Source organism: Carcharhinus amblyrhynchos, chromosome 32 (assembly GCF_965287045.1).
Source record: "Carcharhinus amblyrhynchos chromosome 32, sCarAmb.v2.hapA, whole genome shotgun sequence".
Taxonomy (NCBI): Eukaryota; Metazoa; Chordata; class Chondrichthyes; order Carcharhiniformes; family Carcharhinidae; genus Carcharhinus; species Carcharhinus amblyrhynchos.
Genome location: NC_137355.1, coordinates 3885619 through 3908841, shown reverse-complemented (window position 1 = coordinate 3908841; position 23223 = coordinate 3885619).

Below are 23223 nucleotides of genomic sequence, written 5' to 3'. Positions count from 1 at the left end.
GAAATTCGGCCCATTTTGAAATCAGAACAGGCAATTTGTATAATGAGCATTTCCAGGTAAATATTTAAATATGCCAGTGTCAAACGCAACTCGGCCAAATGTCAGTTGAGTTCATGCATCAAAACGGAATGTTTTCCAGAATAATCAGTCACTTGATGTTGAATTGTTTCTGGATAGGAAGGGAGTCATTGCAATGTTATGAACAAGGATTTGCAATTTGACCATGCCGCCTTTGATCATTTCATTGTGAATAGAAGTTTACAAAATGTTGAGAGGAATAGATAGGGTGGACTCTCAGAGGCTATTTCCCCGGTTTGAAATGGTCGCTACGAGAGGACACAGATTTAAGGTGCGGGGAGGGAGGTTCAGAAGTGATGTTAGGGGTAAGTTTTTCACTCAGAGGGTGGTGAGTGAATGGAATCGGCTGCCGTCAGTGGTGGTGGAGGCGAACTCGCTGGGGTCTTTTAAAAGACTTCTGGATGAGTATATGGGGTTTAATGAGATTGAGGGTTATAGATAGGTCTGTAGGTTGGTAGGTGATGATGTGATCGGCGCAACTTGTGGGCCGAAGGGCCTGTTTGTGCTGTAGTGTTCTATGTTCTATGTTCTATGTTCTATTCTGTGGTATTTTGAAGGCTTTGCTGTTGCTTCACTGCGTGCAATTAATTCCAGAAATCTCAGGATGAATTAACACAGCAAAATGCTTCCATAGTCTGTGCCTATAAGGCTTGATGTCTAATATCTGGATTTATTTCTGCTCCTTAAAGTTAACGTGATGACAATTGGAATACTCTCTCAGGAAAGATGTGGTCTCTCCAAATGTGTAACACACTACCTGGTTTCGATGGCAGCTGCTGATCTACTGGTCGTTATTTTTGATGTGATATTGAGACAAATTCCAATTGTTTATTGGGAGGATTTCCGATTCCTCTGGAACATGGATGTGTGTAATATCCACGCTGTGCTCCTTTATGCAGCTACTGACTGTTCTGTTTGGTTCACTGTCACTTTCACCTTTGATCGACTTGTGACAATTTGTTGCCCCATGCTGAAAAGTAAATTTTGCACCGACAAAATGGCTAAAGTTGTCCTGGGATCAATCACTGTTCTGAGCTGTTGTAAGAACATTTTTTGGTATTTTATGCTGTCAAATTCGTATACGTTGGTGAACGACCCATGGTTTTGCAGTCTTTCTTTCTTTGCCATACAATCTCCTGTCTGGATTGCTGTTGAACTCAGCCATCATATTCTAAACCCCTGTGTCCCATTTGTTCTCATTCTGTTGTTCAATATTTACACTATCAGGCACATTTTAGTGAGCAGCAGGTCTCGCAGGAGACTCCGAGCTCTCAACAATGGAAAAGGTACCAAAGACCCAGAGATGCAGAATCGAAGGAAATCTATTATTTTACTCTTTGCTATCTCAGTGAATTTTATCATATTATGGGCAACGATAATGGTATACTCTGTATGGAGGCGGATGTATTATTTGGGGTATCCTGCTGTTTGGATGGATGATTCTGTTCAGGATTTCGGCTTCATCCTACAGCTCATGAGTTGCTGCACAAATACTTGTATATACTCTGTGACCCAGAGGAAGTTCAGAGAGCAGTTGAAGAATGTGCTTAAATGTCCCTTTGTGCTCGTTGTGCAATTATTTCAATGATGCTCAGAACAGGCAAAGAATAATTCATAGAATCCTTGATTTAATTGCACATTCCCCAATGTGACAGGGCCAAGTGTGACAGTGAAAGTTGTGCCCTGTTGATGTGTTTATTGATTGTAGAGAATTAAACCCGAATATGGGGAAAGGAAGGAAGACCCTGTTGCTATGGTGGTAGTGAACATGTTTTGACAATGTAGGAGAAGCCTGTCTAAACGGTGGTAATAAACGCTGCAGGAAACTCGCAGTGGGATTTGAATAGAATTAGGATTTGGTGCAACACTGAAACTTCTCAGTCAGTTATTCACATAAGAAGCAGCAAATTTAACCTTTGAAGATTGAATACAGATGGATAGTCCTCTGTCTCCTCCACCTCCACCAGCACCATGGACCTCCCAGAAACCAATACCAGGAACAGGATGCGATGGTGATAATTATAGAGGGAAATGGATTCATCCATTAGGAGCATGTGTGGAATGGATGATTCAGCATTTATACCAATTGATGAGATTTGAATGCTGCAGAAAATAAGAGCAGGTGATAGATAAACAAGCAATTCACGAGCGGATGGGATCGAACAAAATCACAGTGGGAGAATGTGTGTGTTATAACTGGCAGAGATGCAGTGAGAAAACCGTTACACTGGTGAGGTGAGTGATAGAGCAGATAAACAATGCGGGTATCAGTATATGTGGAATTAATGGAGGATTTAGTCACATTGGAATTTCGGGATCTGTGCAACAGGCACTGTGGGAGTGTTTGTGATTGATGACACGCAGAGAGGATATGTGGTGATGGATCTGGTAGAGCAGAAGAGCGAGTGAGATATCACCCTCTATCCAATAGAGGTGAATGTATACCGTGAACAGAAGGGAAGTTGTTGGGTTGTAAGTTCGCTGCTCCATCATGTAATGGATCAAAGTCAATAATATTTGGGAAGATATAATATTTATTACGAAATCGTGAACATGTACTTTTTGATCCCTGTGTGTTGGTCAGAATCTCGATTTTTATTTCTTCAGTTTCTTTCATTTTCAAAGTTACCTGTAAGTGCATTGGTTTGTTAAGCTATGGGGGGATTTACAACTGTATAACAAACACGAGGAATATGAAATAGTTTTATTTTTAATATCAGAAACCCGGGAGTAACACTGAGACAGCAAAAGTAAATTGAGTTGATTGTGTTCCCAGGAGCAGGGAACAGTTTTATCACTCTGCAGAAGGACAGGGAAAGAGCTTGCATATTGCACATCATAAATTAATAAACCAACATTTCACAAACCATGGGAGCGGTATAGAAGGAAGTATCTGAAGACCTTCTAAAGATTTGATTCCATAAACTGAAATCTTTAAGGGGTAATTTTCAAAGTACTAATTCCTGGAAGGAGGTGCTGTTCTGCTTTAAATATCACTTCTTCTTTATTGTAATAAATCTTTAACTCGAATAAATAACCACCAACTTTCATTTCAAAAGTTTTATACCTGAGTTTCTGAAAAAAACCTCAACAAACAAATTGCATCATCGTTCTGTTCCCAGTATCCATTCGGGATTTGAAGAGCCTGGACTGAGCAACTGGTATCGCATCAAATAACTGCCGGCTCTTTGTGGAATTTAAAACAGGAATTTTTTGATGGTCTTGGAAATGGTAAATTCAAAGGGAGGGAGTGTGGGGAGAAGATGTACCGCAGGTGGGGTATAGGCACGCACAGTGGGACCGTAGTTAAAAGGATTAGCGATGGGAAATGTGTGGGGTTATGGAGATTGAGCGGGGTGGGGTGGGATTGGGGTAGGATTCTCTTCAGGGATTCAATGTGGAATCCAGCAGCCGAATTGCCTACTTCTGCTCTGTGGGAAATTTCTGTTTCCATTCTGCAATGAAATGGGTGGAGTTTAAAGTGGGAACTTCAAAAAGCTCTGGGAGTGACGTCAAAGTTCTACAAAAAGTGAATAAACCTCAGACAACAGAACTGTCACAAAATTTGCAGTTTGACGTATGCGCAAAGATGGAAAAATGACACGATTAAAGGGATTGGAGATCACTCCTATTTGATTTGATTTGATTTATTATTGTCACATCTATTAACACACAGTGAAAAGTATTGTTTCTTGTGCACTATATAGACAAAGCATACCGTTCATGGAAAAGGAAACGAGAGAGTGCAGAATGTTGTGTTACCGTCTTAGTGAGGGTGTAGAGAAAGATCAATTTAATGCGAGGTGATGCCATTCCAAAGTCTGACAGCAGCAAGGAAGGAGATGATCTTGAGTCATTTGGTACATGACCCCAGACTTTTGTATCTTTTTCCTGAAGGATGATGGTGGATCAGAGAATGTCCGGGGTGTGTCGGGTCAGTTATTGTGTTGGCTGCTTTGCCAAAGCAGCGGGAAGTGTAGACAGAGTCAATGGATGGGTGGATGGCTTGCATGATAGATTGGGCTATATTCACAACTTTTGTAGTTCCTTGCAGTCTCGGGCAGAGCAGGAGCCCATACCAAGCTGTGATACACCAGAAAGAATACTTTCTATGGTGCATCTGTAAAAGTTGGTGAGAGTCCTTGCTGGCATGGCCCAACTTCCTTCGTCTTCTGAGAAAGTAGAGGCGTTGATGGGCTTTCCGAACTATAGTGTCAGCTTGGAGGGAGCAGGACAGTTTGTTGGTGATCTGGACACCGAAAAACTTGATGCTCTCGACCCTTTCTACTTTCTCCTTTACGCTTCCTGAAGTCGATGCAATCTCCTTCATTTTGTTGTCATTGAGGGAGAGATTATTGTTGCTGCACTCGTTCACCAGATTCTCTATCTCATTCCTGTCCTCAGTCTCGTCATTGTTTGAGATCTGACCCACTACGGTGGTGTTGTCAGCAAAGTTGAATATCGAGTTGGAGGGGAATTTGGTCACACAGTCGTAGGGATATAAGGAGTATAGTAGGGGGCTGAGAACAAAGCCTCGTGGGGCATCAGTATTGAGGGTGATCGTGGAGGAGGTGCTGTTGCCTATCCTTCCTGATTGTTGTCTGTGAGTTAGGAAGTTCAGGACCCAGTCACAGAGGAATACCGGAAGGAATATCCGAGTGTCCGAGTTGCCACAGAGCGAGGTGTGTGAATTGACTAATGTTCAGGTACACGGATAAAACAAACTTGTCTGAGAAGAAAGAGAAAAAAGAAACAGACACTGGGTACAAGAGTAAGTACAAATATTGAAGGAGGAGCAGTTAGAATGACAAGGGAGAATGAAGAAAAGGAAATGAAATCTGACATGTAGATAATTGATTTTTGGGGCAACGAATAGGAGGAAAGCGAAGAGGAAAAATAAATAGAACATAAGCTTAGACGTTGGCAATTAAAGGGAAGTTTCCAGAAAGAAGCCACTTATTTACAGATCACAGCACAGTGACAAAGTAATTTGTTTAATTTACAAGATTTTCCAAATTTGAGGAAAGAGATGGAAGCATATTTTTTCCATTTTTGAAGGTGGTTTCGCTGATAACATTGTGATGCAGGGTATGCTGGCAGCGAGTACTCAGCTGGGATTTACATCACCGTCATAAAAAATTTCAATTGAGTTTAACAAATTCAAAGAAAATGTTATTCTGAGTGCAGATGAGTTTGTTTCAAAACGACGTGGACAGGAATTGCTAAATGAAGTAGATCTTGAAGATGGAACCAATGAGAAGGAGAGTGCTAGACCCCAGGACACTGATGTTTTGCACTTGGATGTGAATTATGATCATTATTGTGGCATGAAGGTGGAAGGAAGAATATGGAGACTAATAGAAACTAAATTGTACATTTGCGAACATATTTCAGTTCAATGATGGTGTGCTTAAACAAACCTCTGAAAGTAGCAGGACCGAGGTGCTATGTCACTAGATACAGAATCTAAAAGCAAGGGAATAGTACTAACTCTGCCTCACTTTGCTTCAGATAACATCAGACGTTATGAACTGTACCAATTCATTCATTTGAACGTTAAATAAAGGTGTACCAGAATGTTTGCCGTAATTCTGGTCTTCAGTTACATGGAGATTATTCAGAGTTTCTGCATGTTCTCCTTAGTGTGGCAAAGATTCAATGAAAATGTTCAGCATCAGACAGGGGTCAAAAAATAGAGAACCAGGAAGCAATTTAACAGCAAAATATGTGTTGACCAGGCCTACAATTTACAGCTTTTTGTTCAAATAAACAGAGAACATTCCAGCGCAGTACAGGCCCTTATTGTTACTAGAGAGGCAGTGCTCGACAGACTGGAGGGACTGATTGTGGACAAGTCCCCAGGACCGGATGGAATGCGTCCAAGGGTTCTGAAGGAAATGGCGGAGGTGATAGTGGATGCCTTGGTGATTATTTTCCAAACCTCGTTGGATTCCGGGGAAGAGCCGGAAGATTGGAAAACGGCTAATGTTAAGCCGCTGTTTAAAAAGGGTGGCAGGCAAAAGGCAGGGAATTATAGACCGGTTAGTTTAACGTCTGTTGTAGGTAAAATGCTTGAATCCATAATCAAGGAGAAAATAGCGAGGCATCTTGAGAAGAATTGTTTGATAGAACAGGCGCAGCACGGTTTCGTTAAGGGGAAGTCGTGTCTGACGAATTTATTGGAATTCTATGAGGATATGTCTAGGGCGGTGGATAGAGGAGAGCCGGTGGATGTGGTGTTTCTCGATTTTCAGAAGGCGTTTGATAAGGTGCCACACAAAAGGTTGTTATAAAAGGTTAGGGGGCATGGAGTTGGGGGTAGGGTGTTAGCGTGGATAGGGGATTGGCTGTCAAATAGGAGGCAGAGAGTGGGGATCAATGGGTGCTATTCGGATTGGCGGTTGGTGACTAGTGGAATGCCCCAGGGATCGGTGCTGGGGCCTCAGCTATTTGCCATTTATATAGATGATCTGGAGGAGGGGGCTGAGTGTATGGTGTCGAAATCTGCTGATGACACAAAGATAAGTGGAAAAGCAAATTGTGCGGAGGGTGTGGAAAGTCTGCAGAGGGATCTAGATAGGCTAAGTGAGTGGGCGAGGACCTGGCAGATGGAATACAATGTTGGCAAGTGTGAGGTTATCCACTTTGGTAGGAATAATGGTCGGAAGGACTACTAATTACAGGGTGAAAAGCTGCAGCATGCGACAGTGCAGAGGGACCTGGGGGTCCTTGTGCATGAGTCGCAAAAACCCAGGCTACAGGTGCAGCAGGTGGTCAGGAAGGCGAATGGGATGCTGGCCTTCATAGCGAGAGGGATTGAATATAAAAGTAGGGAGGTCTTGCTGCAACTGTACAGGGCACTGGTGAGGCCGCAGCTGGAGTACTGTGCGCAGTTTTAGTCGCCGCACCTGGGCAAGGATATTTTGGCCTTGGAAGGAGTGAAGAGGAGGTTCACTAGGCTGATACCGGAGTTGAGGGGGTTGAGCTATGAGGAGAGGCTGAATAGACTGGGCTTGTACTCATTAGAGTTTAGAAGAATGGGGAGAAATCTGATTGAGACATATAAGATGATGAATGGGATGGATAGGATTGAGGTAGAGAGATTCTTCCTGCTCAGAAAGGACAGTAGGACTAGAGGGCACAGCCTCAAGATAAAGGGGGCGCAGTTTAGAACGGAGTTGAGGAGGAACTTCTTCACTCAAAGGGTGGTGAATCTCTGGAATTCTCTGCCCGTTGAAGTGGTGGAGGCTACCTCGCTAAATATATTTAAGTCACGGGTAGATGGGTTTTTGGTAGGCAAGGGGATTAAGGGTTATGGGAAAAAGTGGGAAAGTGGAACTGAGCCACTTCAGATCAGCCATGATCTTATTGAATGGCGGGGCAGGCTCGAAGGGCTAGATGGCCGACTCCTGCTCCTATTTCTTATGTTCTTATGTTCTTATGAGTGTGGGTGAGGGTGGGGCTTGCAATATTGCCGTGTGATATTGTGCAGAATCGACAAACAACACAATGTTCACTTCTACTTCACTCCAATCTGCTCTCTCCCCATTCCCCCAAATTCATCACAGATCCAGTCACATCTCCAACCCAGACACACAGCGAGCCATCGAGTGGAGAATCCACAGAGCGACCACCCTCTGTCCCAGCAGCATCTCCAACCTCAGGTAACTGAATTCCCGGGAAAATTCCCAATGAAATCCTCATCCCCCCGACAGTCGGAAAATCATCTCCGAGACAACATCAGAGCACATTCCTGATAAAGACAGAGGGAATGACTGAGGGGAGTGGGGCCCAGTGACTGGGAGGAGTGGGAGGCAGGGACTGAGGGGACCGGGATGTGGCGTCTGAGGGGGGCGTAGCACAACAGCTGAGCGGGGGCCTGGCTGCAGGGGAGCGGGGCGTGGGGGATGGGGGGAGGGCGGGGCGCTGGGATGTTTAATTCAAGATATTTATTTGTTACGACGCAAAAGTTTGATTCCTTCTGCGACATAATGCTGAATCTCCAAGGAGGAATGCCTCACCTCGTAATCAGTTAAAAGTGTGTGCGAGGGTGTGAACTGTTCTTCAGTAACTAACAGAAGCATCTGTCACTTTAAAATGATCGCTGAATGATATGTTTATTGAAGTAATTGGGAACTTTAAACAAGGTATATGCCAAATAAATAAGATTCAAATGAATGCTGGTCAAATCAATACAATATTCATCCATTACATATGAACATAAGAACATAAGAAATAGGAGCAGGAGTCGGTCTTCGAGCCTGCCCCGCCATTCAATAAGATCATGGGTGATCTGTCGTGGCTCAGTTCCACATTCCCGCCCTCTCCCCATAACCCTTAATCCCCTCGCTTATCAAAAACCCATCAACCCGCATCTTAAAAATATTTAGCGACCACTGTGCCACATACAAAGCAGCATAGATCCCTAACATAGAATCCCTACAATGCAGGAGGAGGTCATTCAGCCCACCGAGGCTGAACCAACTCACTGAAAGAACATCTTAGCAGACCCTCTTTCCTCTGGCCATTCCCCGTAATCCCCCCAACCTACACATCTTGGGACAAAAAAGGGCAATCGAATATCGTCAATCTAATCTGCATACCTTTGGACTGTGGGAGGAAACCGGAGCACCCAGAGGAAACTCACGCAGATATGGAGAGAACATACAAACTCTACTGGGTCCCTGGAGTTGTGAGGGCGCAGTGCTAACCACTGTGCCATAGTACAGCTAGTAGTAGGATAGTAAAGAAAATTGAAACTGTCTTCCTCAAACAGCAATTAATGCTACAGCAATTGTTAAATTTGAAAAATGATATTAGTGCATTTTTGCCAATCAAATGGAGGTGCGGCAAAGACAGGTACATGGTGTTAGGTTGCAAAACAGCTATGATCTGCTGGTCAAGTTGTGGCTAAGTGGGTAGCACTCTCACCTGAGTCAGTGGGTTCAAATCCCAGTCCAGAGACTTGACCACACAATCCAGGCTGACATTCCAGTGCCATACAGAGGGAGTCAACAGTGCTACCTTCAGGATGAGACATTAAGCCAAGATCCTCTCTATCCCATCAGGTAGATGTAAATAACATATTTTTCACTATCACTGGGTACAGAGGTAGCAGAAGAGAGATTGCCAAAATATGCTAATCATTCTTCGAGACAGTGAGAATGGGTGGGAGATTGCTGCCAGAGATTGGAAAGAGACAAATGTTACCTTACTGAAGAAAAAGTGTGAGGATGTTCTCCGTAAGCAGTCAATTTAACACCAGTGCTGGGTAAGCATGGATTTGTACAAGGTAGAAAGAGAGACAGAAAATGTTGGAAATCCTTAACAGGTCTGGCAGCACACGTGGAGAGAGATGTTTCAGGCCTGTGGTTTTTCATCAGAGCCAGAGACCAGATTTTCAAACCCATTTTAGCATCCTGGACCATCTCGGTCTAGAATGACCATGCTCACAGTGTCAGCTGTATCTCACGAGGACAACACTCACCCCTGACTGTGAGAACATAACCCAGACTAACACTCCAGTGCAGGATTGAGGGGATGCTGCATTGCTGGAGGTGCTGTCTTTTAGAAAAGGCAAAACTCCCTCACTAACTGTGAAGTGCTTTGGGAGGTTGTTAGCGGCACATTACCCACATCTGGAAAACATGAATCAAAACATGAATCAAGTGTCAAAACTCAACTACGATCAGTACAGTTCAGGTGCAGTCAGATGTGAGTCGAGCCCTGACCCAATGTCACCTACCAAAAGGTAATAATAGAATCCAGTCACTGTCAAAAATATAACCAGGTTTTATTGCTTTCAGAAAACTTTTGGATTCCGGTTTGGGTTCCTCTGTCTGTAAGTTCTTTCTGATTTTTTTCCTTTCACAAATTACATGATGCATGGACTTAAGGGATATCTAAAGCTACCAGAGTTGAGAGCTTCTCTATCCCCCTCTCTCTCTCGCTGTCTCTCTGTCGAGATGTACCAGTTCTTCTGTTGGTCTCAGGTTGCTCTCCCCTGCACACTCTGCCATATCTGTGATGCAGCATCAACTTCCCTGATGTTGGTCTGATGTTGTCAACACCGTCAGAGTCAAATTTCATAGGTTCCTAGTAGCTGAGTGACACTGGCAGGTCAAACTAGAACTTGGGGCATTGTCTCAACATAAGGGGAAGCAGATTTTAGACTGAGTTGAAGAGGATCTTCTTCACAGAAAGGGTTGTGAATCTGTGGAATTCTCTGCCCAGTTAAGGCAGCCTCATTGAATGTTTTTAAGGCAAGGATAGATACATTTTTGAACAGTAAAGGAATTAAGGTGAGTGGGTGGGTAAGTGGAGCTGAGTCCACGAAAAGTTCAGCCATGATCTTATTGAATGGCGGAGCAGGCTCGAGGGGCCAGATGGCCCACTCCTGCTCCTGGTTCTTATGATCTTCTGAGTGCCTACTTTCACTCGATTGGACTAAATTCAAAGAAATACAGGTTGTCTTGTCAAGATTCCTGCTTGACTTTTTGATAGAAATGGTTGAGCTTGGACTGTGTGTTCTTTGCTTTTTAAATTCCAAACCCTGAAACAAACATACGCTTTCAAAGGGACACACAGTGCCCCTCCAGCTTTTCACAATTTTTTACATCTTTACCAATGTCGCATTCCAACTTCACAACAAATTGTATTAGAATATCACCATCTATCATGGTGGGATTCAAACCCAGGTCCACAAACAGTTTCCCTGGGACTCAGGATAACTAGCCCAGTGACAATCCCACTTCGCCACTGTCTTCCCCACATTAACCCCAAAGTAACAGCAGTTTGATGCTGGGTTCTGTTGTTCCCCAATATTGACTGACACAAGTTTGTTGAACCTTTTGTGGATTCAGGGACAGCCACACCTCCCACAGACAGGGAAGAATCGAGTGGAGAATCCAGCGAGCAGTCATCCTCTGTCCCAGCTCCATCTCCAACCTCAGGTAGGCCACATTGTGAGAAAGAGTCGACCCAAACACTTCCCTCACCGTCACCCAAGAGGACATCATTCCCCGAGACTGAGGGAGGCGTGTATTGATGGAGAGTGAGGGAGTGAATGAGTGAAGGGGAATGTAGTGTTTGAGTGAGGTGGAGTTTCCTGTTTGAGGAGATTGAGTGTGTGTAATCGAGGGGAAGGGATTTTGGGGACACAGGGAGGTGGGATTCAATGAGGGGTTCGATTGGAAGGGGTTTGTGTGGATAGGGCTGGGGATGAGGCTGGGGTTTGTAATATTGCCGTGTGATATTGTGCAGAATCTACAAACAACACGGTGCTCAGTTCCACTTCACTCCAATCTGCTCTATCCCCATTCCCCCAAATTCATCACAGATCCAGTCACATCTCCAACCCAGACACACAGCGAGCCATCGAGTGGAGAATCCACAGAGCGACCACCCTCTGTCCCAGCAGCATCTCCAACCTCAGGTAACTGAATTCCCGGGAAAATTCCCAATGAAATCCTCATCCCCACCAACTGTTGGGAAATCATCTCCAGGACAACTTGAGAGCACAATCCTGATGTAGCGACTGTGTGGAGTGGGATGTGGCGACCAAAGGTGTGAATCTCTGAGATGAAAGGTAGGTGCTGTCAAAACTTTTAATCTGGGACTCATCATAACAGATTATCAGGGATATGATATCTCAAAGAGTGGAATAATTTAGACTGCATTAGGAGCAGGAAATGCTCATTGCTTGGTATGCAGTTGCTTTTTTATTGGCAAGGCATTGGTGGTTGGAGAATTCACAAGGGTGAATTGGTCACAAGGATTGGTCAAGCCCTTTTTTGGAATGAAATATAATCTGAGCTCGCTCAAATGAAACAACATTTCAACCTAACATTTGCTCTGCATCAATACATTAGTAACTCATGTGTTTTGTTCAGAATGCAGTCACCAAGCAAAAGACCATTCTCCCTACTCGACAGTGACTGATGTGCCATATGAATTTCAATGTCTGTGTGATATCAGATATGTAGGATGTACGTCCCAGTGACTGGTTGTTAAACTCACCAGTTGGTCGCAACAGGCACAGTACTGACTGGACTCACCCAGTCCGCGCTTTCGTAGCTCAGAACATTGTGTCCAGCATTCACTGTAGTTCCACAATTGGACAAAACTTACTGAACAATCACACTTGTGCCAAGAATTACACAGCAGCCACTTCACAATTATTGATCTGACTTCCCAATGTTGCCTCAAATAGACTTGGTGAAGTAAACATTTTTGCACTCTGGGTGTCTGCATGTTAAAGGAAGCTTTTCCAGATCCTGCAGCTCTTCAGTGAACAAAATCTTTGGTTGCCCTTTTCAATGAGTTGACCAGATAGAATTCCTGCAGTGCAGATGGAGGCCATTCAGCCTATGTGTCTGCACAAACCAGAAATTAGCCAACCAATCAGCACCATCTTTCCCACGCTGCACGCATTGTTTGTCCCTGTGAGATTGGGGTTTCGGTGAATGAGTTCTGATGAGTCCCAGATGAAAAACTTTGACAGTGTTATCTTTTTACTCGACCATAGTCAAGAAATGTGAAGTATTGGCCCAGACGATGCTGTTGGGAGACGAACACTTTAGAAATGTTGCCATCGTGATATTGCCTAGAATCTGGTTTTAGTATTATGGCCTGTTGCGGTATTGTCCAATCAGCAAATCTCTTCATGTTATTGTTGGTCCAGGAAAATCCACAACTCGGCATGCTGGGAAGAAATGCACTGAAAGACCCAACAACAAATCACCCACTGTCCCGGCAGAATCTCCAATCCCAGGAGGTGAACCAAGGGGAGCGGGGCGTGGCAACCTGGGGGGGAGCGGAATGCCGTGACCCATGGGGGGAGGGGGAGCAGAACGCGGTGACCCATGGGGGGAGGGGGAGCAGAACGCGGTGACCCATGAGGGGAGGGGGAGCAGAACGCGGTGACCCATGGGGGGAGGGGAAGCAGAACGCGGTGACCCATGGGGGGAGGGGGAGCAGAACACGGCGACCCATGGGGGGGGAGGGGGGGAGGGGGGGGGTAGCAGGAACGGTGACCCATGGGGAGCAGGACGTGGCAACCAGGGGCTGGGGGGGAGGGAGGGAGAGGGATGCAACGACCGGGGTGAGGGGGGGTGGGATGCAGCTACTATGGTTGCAAATCACAACAACCAGGGGGGAGTGGAGGTTGGAGGGAATGGGACACAGCGACTGGGCAGGGGAGTGGGACGCAACAACAGGTGGGGACTGGTTCACAGCAATGTGGGGGGACTGTTGGGACACAGTGACTGCACCTGCGCGGTTTAATGAATGCTGTGTCTGCCTCTCACTCTCGGGTGTGGAGTTTGCTGTGTTTCTCCCCTCTGCTGTGTTCACTCTTATTTGGAATTTGCTGCTTTTGATTTTGCGATCCACAATACATCTTCAGACTCAGAAACCAAGACTGGGTCCCCACTTGGCCCTGAGTGTAGCTCCAAGCAATGCTCCATCTCTCCGTGCATTTCAGTTGCTAGACGTGTTTGATTCAGAACTTTATTCGGGAATATTTGATGCTTTCTCATATTTGTGTAATTCACCTGCCCCCCTCCTGTGCTCTGACGAAACATAATTACCAGTTATCTTTGTGTCTTCAACAAGGTGCATCAGTTGCCATTCTTGATCAATATCCCAACATCCCAAAAAACGTGTTCTTAGGCTGATTGGTGTAACAAATTGTCCCTAAATTAGTCTCCCCTCAATCTTCCCCAATAGGTGTAGACAGAGGTCATGGGTAGAGGAGGGCGCTCATAATGTTAAAATGGTGACGCTGGCTCATTGGACCGAAGGGCCTGTTTCCCGTGCTGAGTTGTTCTTTGTAATCAGGGCATCGCGGGTTATGAGGAAAAGGCAGGAGGATAGGATGAGAAGCCATGATTGAATGGCAGAGCAGACTCGATGGGCCAAGTGGCCTAATTCTGCTCCTTTGTCTTAGGGTCTTCTCGTTTCCAAGTATGAGCTTTCTAATTGAGGCCGGCTCAATCAAGGAGCTCATACTCCCAAGGGCCAAGCCCATGGGCCTCTGGGAAGACACTACACTTTGTTACGTGAAGTGTGATGCCTGAGGTCACATCGGTGACCCCATTTACAGCCCCTCCTCCTCATCTGCCCTGTGCTTGTGGGGACTTGGAGTGACGTTCCTTGCACCCTGTCTAGTTCTCTTCGAATTGTATAGGTTTCTATAAAATTCTCCCACTTCATACTTCTGAATTCCAGCCAATATAATCCTAACTGACTCAATCTCTTAAGAACATAAGAACAAAAGAACATAAGAAATAGGAGCAGGAGTCGGCCATCTAGCCCTTCGAGCCTGCCCCGCCATTCAATAAGATCATGGCTGATCTGTCGTGTCTCAGTTCCACATTCCCGCCCTCTCCCCATAACCCTTAATCCCCTCGCTTATCAAAAACCCATCAACCTGCGTCTTAAAAATATTTAGCAAGGCAGCCTCCACCACTTCAACGGGCAGAGAATTCCAGAGATTCACCACCCTTTGAGTGAAGAAGTTCCTCCTCAACTCTGTTCTAAACCGCTCCCCCCCCCCTTTATCTTGAGGCTGTGCCTCTCCACATATCCCAATCCCACCATCCCAGGAATCAGCTTGGTAAACTTTTGCTGCACTCCCTCCAAAGCAAGAATATCCTTCATCAGATAAGGGGACCAAAACTGCACACAATACTCCAGGTGTGGCCTCACCAACACCCTGTATAATTGCAGCAACACACCTCTGCCCCTGTACTCAAAACCTCTTGCTATGAAGGCCAATATGCCATTTGCCTTCTTTATTGCCTATTGTACCTGCCATGCTTATCTTCAGCGACTGGTGTACGAGAACACCCAGGTCTTATTGCATATTCCCCTCTCCTGAGTTATGGCCATTCCAATAGTAATCTGCCTTCCCTGTTTTTGCTGCCACAGTGGATAACCTCACATTTATCCCCCTTATACTCCATCTGCCAAATCACTGAACATCCATCCTTGGACCGTGGACATTACAGTGCAGAGCTGTTATCCATTGGTCAAACCTTATCCATATTAATTGGTCATCCCTAGTAATTGGTTAACCATGTCAGGGGTAGGTTCTTTACCCAGAGGGTGGTGACGGATTGGAATGCCCTGCCTGCTGCAGTTGTAAATGCGCCTAGTTTGGGGGCGTTTAAGAGATCCGTGGATAGGTTTATGGATGTAAAGGGTTTGGTTTAGGTTAGAGGGTCATTGTTTTTTAACTGGTCGGCGCAACATCGTGGGCTGAAGGGCCTTTTCTGCGCTTTAATGTTCTATGTTCTATTGTCAGTTGGTATTCTTTACCCATTTCTAGTTAGCACTCTTTAATCATTTATCATCAGCATTGATTGTCCACACCGAGTTAGTGTTGATTAACCAGTCCTAGTTAGCATTGATTAACCATCGCCTGTTCAGCGTGATTAACCAGTGCTAGTTAAGTTGGATTAACCATTGCTGGTTAGATTTGATTAATCATTCCTGAATACTGTTGCTCCACTATATCCCATTTTGAATCAGTAACAATCTCTTGTTAATGTGAATTTTGCATTATTAATTAGCATTATTTAACCAGTACTAGTTAGTATTGCTGAAGCAGGCACGCTAAGTTCCATTAACCATTGCTAACGATAGAATGATTATCAATTCAGTGTAGTAATTGGTTTATCAATAATAGTAGCATGTCTTAACCATTGCTAGTTATCATTGATTACCTATACCTAATTAGCATTGTTTAACCATTGCTAGTTAGGATTAATTAACCATTCTTCGATAACATTGTTTATCCATTCCTTTTTATTATTAGTTACCCATTGCCAAGTTTGGATACAGGAGCCATTCCTCGTTCGCACCAGGAACAGTTTTTAATCCTTCCCAGTTAAAATTCTCCAAAACATTTTAGCATCTTCGCTCATGGATAGTTAGGATGGGTTAACCAATCATTGACAGCATTATTTAATTAGCCGTTATTAGTTAATCTTGATGAATCATTTATAGCTGGTATTACTTCACCATTGCTTGTTCGGACCGATTAAACATTGCGGAGGTTGAATAGACTAGCAGTACCTCGTCAGCACCGATTTACCAATACCAGCAACATTTCTTAACCATTTCTAGTTAGCATTGACTTATCACCAAATAATCAGCGTGGTTTAACCATTAGGGCTGATTAATCATTCCTGAAGCAATAACTATTTATTGTTTTCATTAATTAACCATTATCCATTATTAGTTAGCACCGTTTATTCATTACGAGTCAGCATTGTTTCCCAATGAGCATCTTGGATCTTTTTTTGAAGAATTCGTTAACTGCGTCTTGACGTTACTGAATGTAACTCTTCTTAGTTGCTATTGAGTGATTGTGTGGAGTTAACATTGAGGGACATCATTAGTTGGCATTGGGGAGAGGGCGTTGGAGAACTTTGCTCTCTCTGGTGTTCAGGGGGTTGGAGATTCTCCCACCTCTAGGAGCTCAGGGGAGTTTTGGGAAAGGGGCTGGGAGCTGAGTGTGAATGTGTTGTCACGTCATCACATATGACTCCTCATCGTGACATTCTCATCTGTTACCAGGTGCAAGATATGCTAAGGCCCTATCTCCCCTGCAAGAAACTAGTGCCAACCAATGATCAGAGTGAAGAGAAGGGTCACAATGGCCAGAAGAGACAGAAATGAACCACCGAGAGATGGGATCTCTCCAGGGAGGGAGGATTTATATCCATTTTGAGGGCTGCATGTGTGTGTATGTGTGTGTGTGTGTGTGTGTCAGAAAATCCCATTGAAACATGTTGGGTGGATTAGCCTTGGAGGAACTGGGGTGAGAGGGAATGAGACTGATCGGGTGTGAGGCAATGGGAATGAGGGTGGACTGGATGCGGATGAGATTGTGAGTTGAGGAGGAACTTCTTCACTGAAAGGGTGGTGAATCTTTGGAATTCTCTGCCCGTTGAAGTGGTGGAGACTGCCTCGCTGAATATATTTAAGTCACGGGTAGATAGGTTTCTGGCAGACAGGGGAATTAAGGGTTATGGGGAGAAAGCGGGAAAGTGGAACTGATCCACTTCAGATCAGCCATGATCTTATTGAATGGTGGGGCAGGCTCGAAGGGCTAGATGGCCTACTCCTGCTCCTATTTCTTATGTTCTTATGTTCTTATGGTATGAGGGAATGGGATTGGGAAGAGCATCTCACTGGTTCATGTCCAATGGCTGAGCAGTAAGATCTGTACCTGTGCTATTTACAATGAGGATGTGAAAGTGTTTAAGGAGTGATTATGGCTATCCACTCCTGGTGTTTATAAAGGGTTAAAATTGGGATTTTCTACTTTAAAAAAATGATACACGGAGAGGAATTGGAAGAGTTTCCAAAGACTTTTTTTGAAAAGAAACATTGAAAATGGGTTTGTGAATGTCATAAAAATGTCTTTAAACAGAGATTAAATTGGGATTGTTTTGAATTTTGGAAAGTGTTGAATATGTTGTGTTTGAGTGATTTATGGTGGGTGAGGTTCTTTTTAAAACTTTGAAATGTGTTTTTGCAATTGTTTTATTTAGGACGGATAATGCTGCTTATAGGGACTGGTGAAGGGGCTGAAATGTATTTTAAGTGGTTTAATCATATCGGATAATGTTAAAATGGCGGTGCGGGCTTGTTGGGCCGAAGGGCCTGTTTCTTGTGCTGTGTTGTTCTTTGTTCTTTGTTTGTTCTTTGATTCATAGCCGTCTAAATCGGATTAAAAACAGGTATGAGATATTTTCAAATGTTTGAAACAAAGCTTGAGGAGTTTGGAGGCTTGTTTTCAATTAAGCTTTAAAGTTTATTTCTGAGGGTCTAGAGTAGGCTTACGTTAACACCGCAATGAAGTTACTGTGAAAATCCTCCAGTCACCACTCTCTGGAACCTGTTTGGGTTCACTAAGGAAGAATTTAGCACAGCCAATACACGTCTTTTGGATTGTGGGAGGAAACCGGAGCACCCGGAGTAAACTCATGCAGACATTGGGAGAATGCCCAGACTCCGCACAGACCCAGGAATCGAACCCAGTTCCCTGGTACTGTGAGGCAGTAGTGCGAACCACTGTCCCCCGTTTTGAAGGAAAGGTTAAAGAGGGCTTTGAATAGGTGTGTTGGGCTATGTTTTAGTGGGTTTGTAATTGAGGTCAACTGGGAGAAAGCGTGTGATACAGAATGTAGCCCAGGGAGGTGGTCGTTATGCATTTAGATTTACTGTGCAGGCAGTGTGACCTGAGAAACACATCACTCAAGAGTTGCAGACCGAGTTAATGGCTCATTCCTGCCAGGAATTTGTTGCTTTGAAAGATGGAATTCCGTTCGCACAAACACTTCCTTGGAAAGTCTATAACCACATTATCACGTGACCCCATTTAATGTGCAGAGCAGGTCTGTAGCAGAGGAAAATAAGGTTTTGGAATTGCGCGAAGGCAGTCAAAAGACCCAAATTCCTCCAACCTCTCCTCATAGCCAACACCCCCGAGACCTGGGAAACATACTGGTGAACCTTCTCTGCACTCCCTCCAAAGCTTCCATATCCTTCTGGTAGTGCGGTGACCAGAACTGCGTACAATATTCCAAATGTGGCCTAACCAAGGTTTTATATAGCTGCAACATGATTTCCCAACTCAATGCCACGCCTGATGAAGTCAAACATGCCCCATATGCCTTCTTAATCACCCTGACAATTTGTTTTGCCTTTTTTAGGGAACTGTGGGCCTGTACGCCCAGATCCCTCTGTATGTTTATGATCCTAAGGGTTCTGTCATTTACAGTATAATTCACACACAAATTTGATTTTCCAAATTGCATCACTTTGGATTGTCCGGATTAAACTCCATCTGCCATTTCTACGCCCAAGTCTCCAATCTATCTATATCCTGTTGGATCCTCCGAGAATCCCTGGCACCAACAGCAACTCCACCATTCTTTGTTTCGTCTGCAAATTCACCCACATTTTCCTCCTAGATTATTTATATATAGTCCAAACAGTGGAGGTCCCAGCACTGACCCTGTGGAACACCACCAGCTACAGGTCTTCATTCTATACATCACCCATCCATCGTAACTCTGTATCATCTATAGCCAACCCAGTTCTGTATCCATCTAGCCAGCCCACCTCAAATCCCATGTGATTTTAGTTTTTGTACCAGTCTGCCACATCGGACATTGTCAAATGTCTTACTGAAGTCCGTATCAACGACATCCACTGCTCTTCCCTCATCAATTGGTCACACGTTCAAAGAACTCAGTCAAGTTGGTGAGACCATGATCTTCCCTACAAAACCATGCTGGCTGTTACTAACTATTCCATTTTCTTTACAAATCTGCACATATCCTGTCGTTCAGTATCTTAAAAAGCTTCCTAAAAACTGATGTCAGGCTCACCAGCCTATAATCCCCTGAATTATTCCTGCTTCCTTTGCTATTGGCTATTTGCCAGTCCTCTGCTTGTGGTAAAGAGGACGTGAAGATATCTGCTGAGGTACCAGCTTTTTCTCCACTCCCTTCCCACGATAACCTGGGGTAGATCCCATCCGGCCCCAGGGACTTGACTACCTGAATGTAGTTTAGGATACCCAACACTCCATCTTTGATATCTTGATATTTTCTAGCCATGATCTTATTGAATGGCGGGGCAGGCTCGAAGGGCTCGAGGCCTACTCCTGCTCCTACTTCTGATGTTCTTATGTTCTCAGGATATGCTTATCTCGGACTTGTCTATACTGCGAGCAGACTCATAAAGGAGCTGCCCATCTGCTGATACCAGACTTAAGTGACAGACGCTATAGAAATGTGGTCAAACCACCTCAGCACCATGATGCTTCACATTACAGTTGGTAACACTCCATTTTGTTAACATAGTACATAGGATGATGTGAATATACATAATGCTGGCACCCCAGCCTTGCCCCACTCTTCCAAAGCCTTTAGATTAACATTAAATTCATGGATGAGAAAAACTGAGACATGTCTTGATGCTTATCTCAGTAGTTTTTATTAATCAAAGCAAGAATTGACAAAACTGGATATTTCACCGCGTGCTTGAACTGTTCATAAGAACATAAGAAATAGGAGCAGGAGTAGGCCATCTAGCCCCTCGAGCCTGCCCCGCCATTCAATAAGATCATGGCTGATCTGTCATGGCTCAGTTCCACATTCCCGCCTTCTCCCCAAAACCCTTAATCCCCTCGCCTATCAAAAACCTATCAACCCGCGTCTTGAAATATTTAGCGAGGTAGCCTCCACCACCTCAACGGGCAGAGAATTCCAGAGATTCACCACCCTTTGAGTGAAGAAGTTCCTCCTCAACTCCGTTCTAAACTGCTCCCCCTTTATCTTGAGGCTGTGCCCCTTAGTCCTGCTGTCCTTTCTGAGCAGGAAGAGTCTCTCCACCTCTATCCTATCCATCCCATTCATCATCTTATATGTCTCAATGAGATCTCCCCTCATTCTTCTAAACTCTAACGAGTACAAGCCTAGTTCATTCAGCCTCTTGTCATAGCTCAGCCCCCTCAACTCCGGTATCAGCCGAGTAAACCTCCTCTGAAATCCCTCCAAGGCTAAAATATCCTTGCGTAAGTGCGGCGACCAAAACTGCACACAGTACTCCAGCTGCGGCCTCACCAATGCCCTATACAGCCGCAGCAAGACCTCCCTACTTTTATATTCAATCCCCCTCTCTATGAAGGCCAGCATCCCATTCGCCTTCCTGACCACCTGCTGCACCTGCAGGCTGGGTTTGTGCGACTCATGCACAAGGACCCCGAGGTCCCTCTGCACCGTTGCCTGCTGCAGTTTTTCGCCACATAAGTAATAATCCTTCCTACTGTTCTTCCTACCAAAGTGGACCACCTCACATTTGCCAACATTAAATTCCATTTGCCAATTCTTGGCCCATTCGCCCAGCCTATCTAAATCCTTCTACAGACTCTCCACACCCTCTGCACAATTTGCCGTTCCACCAATCTTGGTGTCATCAGCAAATTTCGACACCATACACTCGGGTCCCTCCTCCAGATCATCTATATAAATGGTAAATAGCTGAGGCCCCAGCACCGACCCCTGGGGCACTCCACTAGTCACCAACCGCCAATCCGAATAGCACCCATTAACCCCCACTCTCTGTCTCCTATTTGACAACCAATCCTCTATCCACGCTAACACCCTACCCCCAACTCCATGCCCCCCTTACCTTCTGCAATAACCTCTTGTGAGGTACCTTGTCAAACGCCTTCTGAAAATCAAGAAAGACCACATCCACCGGCTCTCCTCTATCCACCGCCCTCGACACATCCTCATAGAACTCCAATAAATTTGTCAGACACGACTTGCCCTTAACGAAACCGTGCTGCGTCTGCTCTATCAAGCAATTCCCCTCAAGATGCCTCGCTATTTCCTCCTTGATGACAGATTCTAACATTTTACCTACAACAGACGTTAAACTAACCGGCCTATAATTCCCTGCCTTTTGCCTGGCACCCTTCTTAAACAACGGCGTAACATTAGCCGCATTCCAATCTTCCGGCACTTCCCCGGAATCCAGCGATGTTTGGAGAATAACCACCAAGGCATCCACTTCTGCCATTTCTTTCAGAATCCTTGGATGCATTCCATCCGGTCCTGGGGACTTGTCCACAATCAGTCCCGATCACTCACCTCACCAGTGTGACAGTTTTCTCACTCCTTCTCTGCCTGTTATAACACACACATTCTCCCACTGTGATTTTGTTCGATCCCATCCGCTCGCGAATTGCTTGTTTATCTATCACCTGCTCTTATTTTGTGCAGCATTCAAATCTCATCAATTGGTATAAATGCTGAATCATCCATTCCACACATGCTCCGAATGGATGAATCGATTTCCCTCTATAATTACCACCATCGCATCCTGATCCAGGTATTGGTTTCTGGGAGGTCCATGGTGCTGGTGGAGGTGGAGGAGACAGAGGGCTATCCAACTGTATTCAATCTTCAAAGGTTAAATTTGCTGCTTCTTTTGTGAATAACTGACTGAGAAGTTTCAGCGTTGCACCAAATCCTAATTCTATTCAAATCCCACTGCGAGTTTCCTGCAGCGTTTATTACCACCGTTTAGAGAGGCTTCTCCTACATTGTCAAAACATGTTCACTACCACCATAGCAACAGGGTCTTCCTTCCTTTCCCCATATTCGGGTTTAATTCTCTACAATCAATAAACACATAAACAGGGCACAACTTTCACTGTCACACTTGACCCTGTCACATTGGGAAATGTGCAATTAAATCAAGGATTCTATGAATTATTCTTTGCCTGTTATGATCATCATTGAAATAATTGCACAGCGAGCATGAAGGGATATTTGAGCACATTCTTCAACTGCTCTCTGAACTTCGTCTGGGTCACAGCGTATATACAGGTATTTGTGCAACAACTCATGAGCTGTAGGATGAAGCCGAAATCCTGAACAGAATCATCCATCCAAACAGCAATATACCCCAAATAATATATCCGCCTCCATACAGAGAATACCATTATGGTTGCCCATAATATGATAAAATTCACTGAGACAGAAAAGAGTAAAATAATAGATTTCCTTCGATTCTGCATCTCTGGGTCTTTGGTACCTTTTCCATTGTTGGGAGTTTGGAGTCTCCTGCGAGACCTGCTGGTCACTAAAATGTGCCTGACAGTGTAAATATTGAACAACAGAATCAGAACAAATGGGACACAGGGGTTTAGAATATGATGGCTGATTTCAACAGCAATCCAGACAGGAGATTGTATGTCAAAGGGAGGAACAAAACAAAACCATGGGTCATTTACCAACGTGTACGAATTTGACAGCATAAAATACCAAACAATGTTCTTACAACAGCTCAGAACAGTGATTGATCCCAGGACAACTTTAGCCATTTTGTCGGTGCAAAATTTACTTTTCAGCATGGGGCAACAAATTGCCACAAGTCGATCAAAGGTGAAAGTGACAGTGAACCAAACAGAACAGTCAGTAGCTGCATAAAGGAGCACAGCGTGGATATTACACACATCCATGTCCCAGAGGAATCGGAAATCCTCCCAATAAACAATTGGAATTTGTCTCAATATCACATCAAAAATAACGACCAGTAGATCAGCAGCTG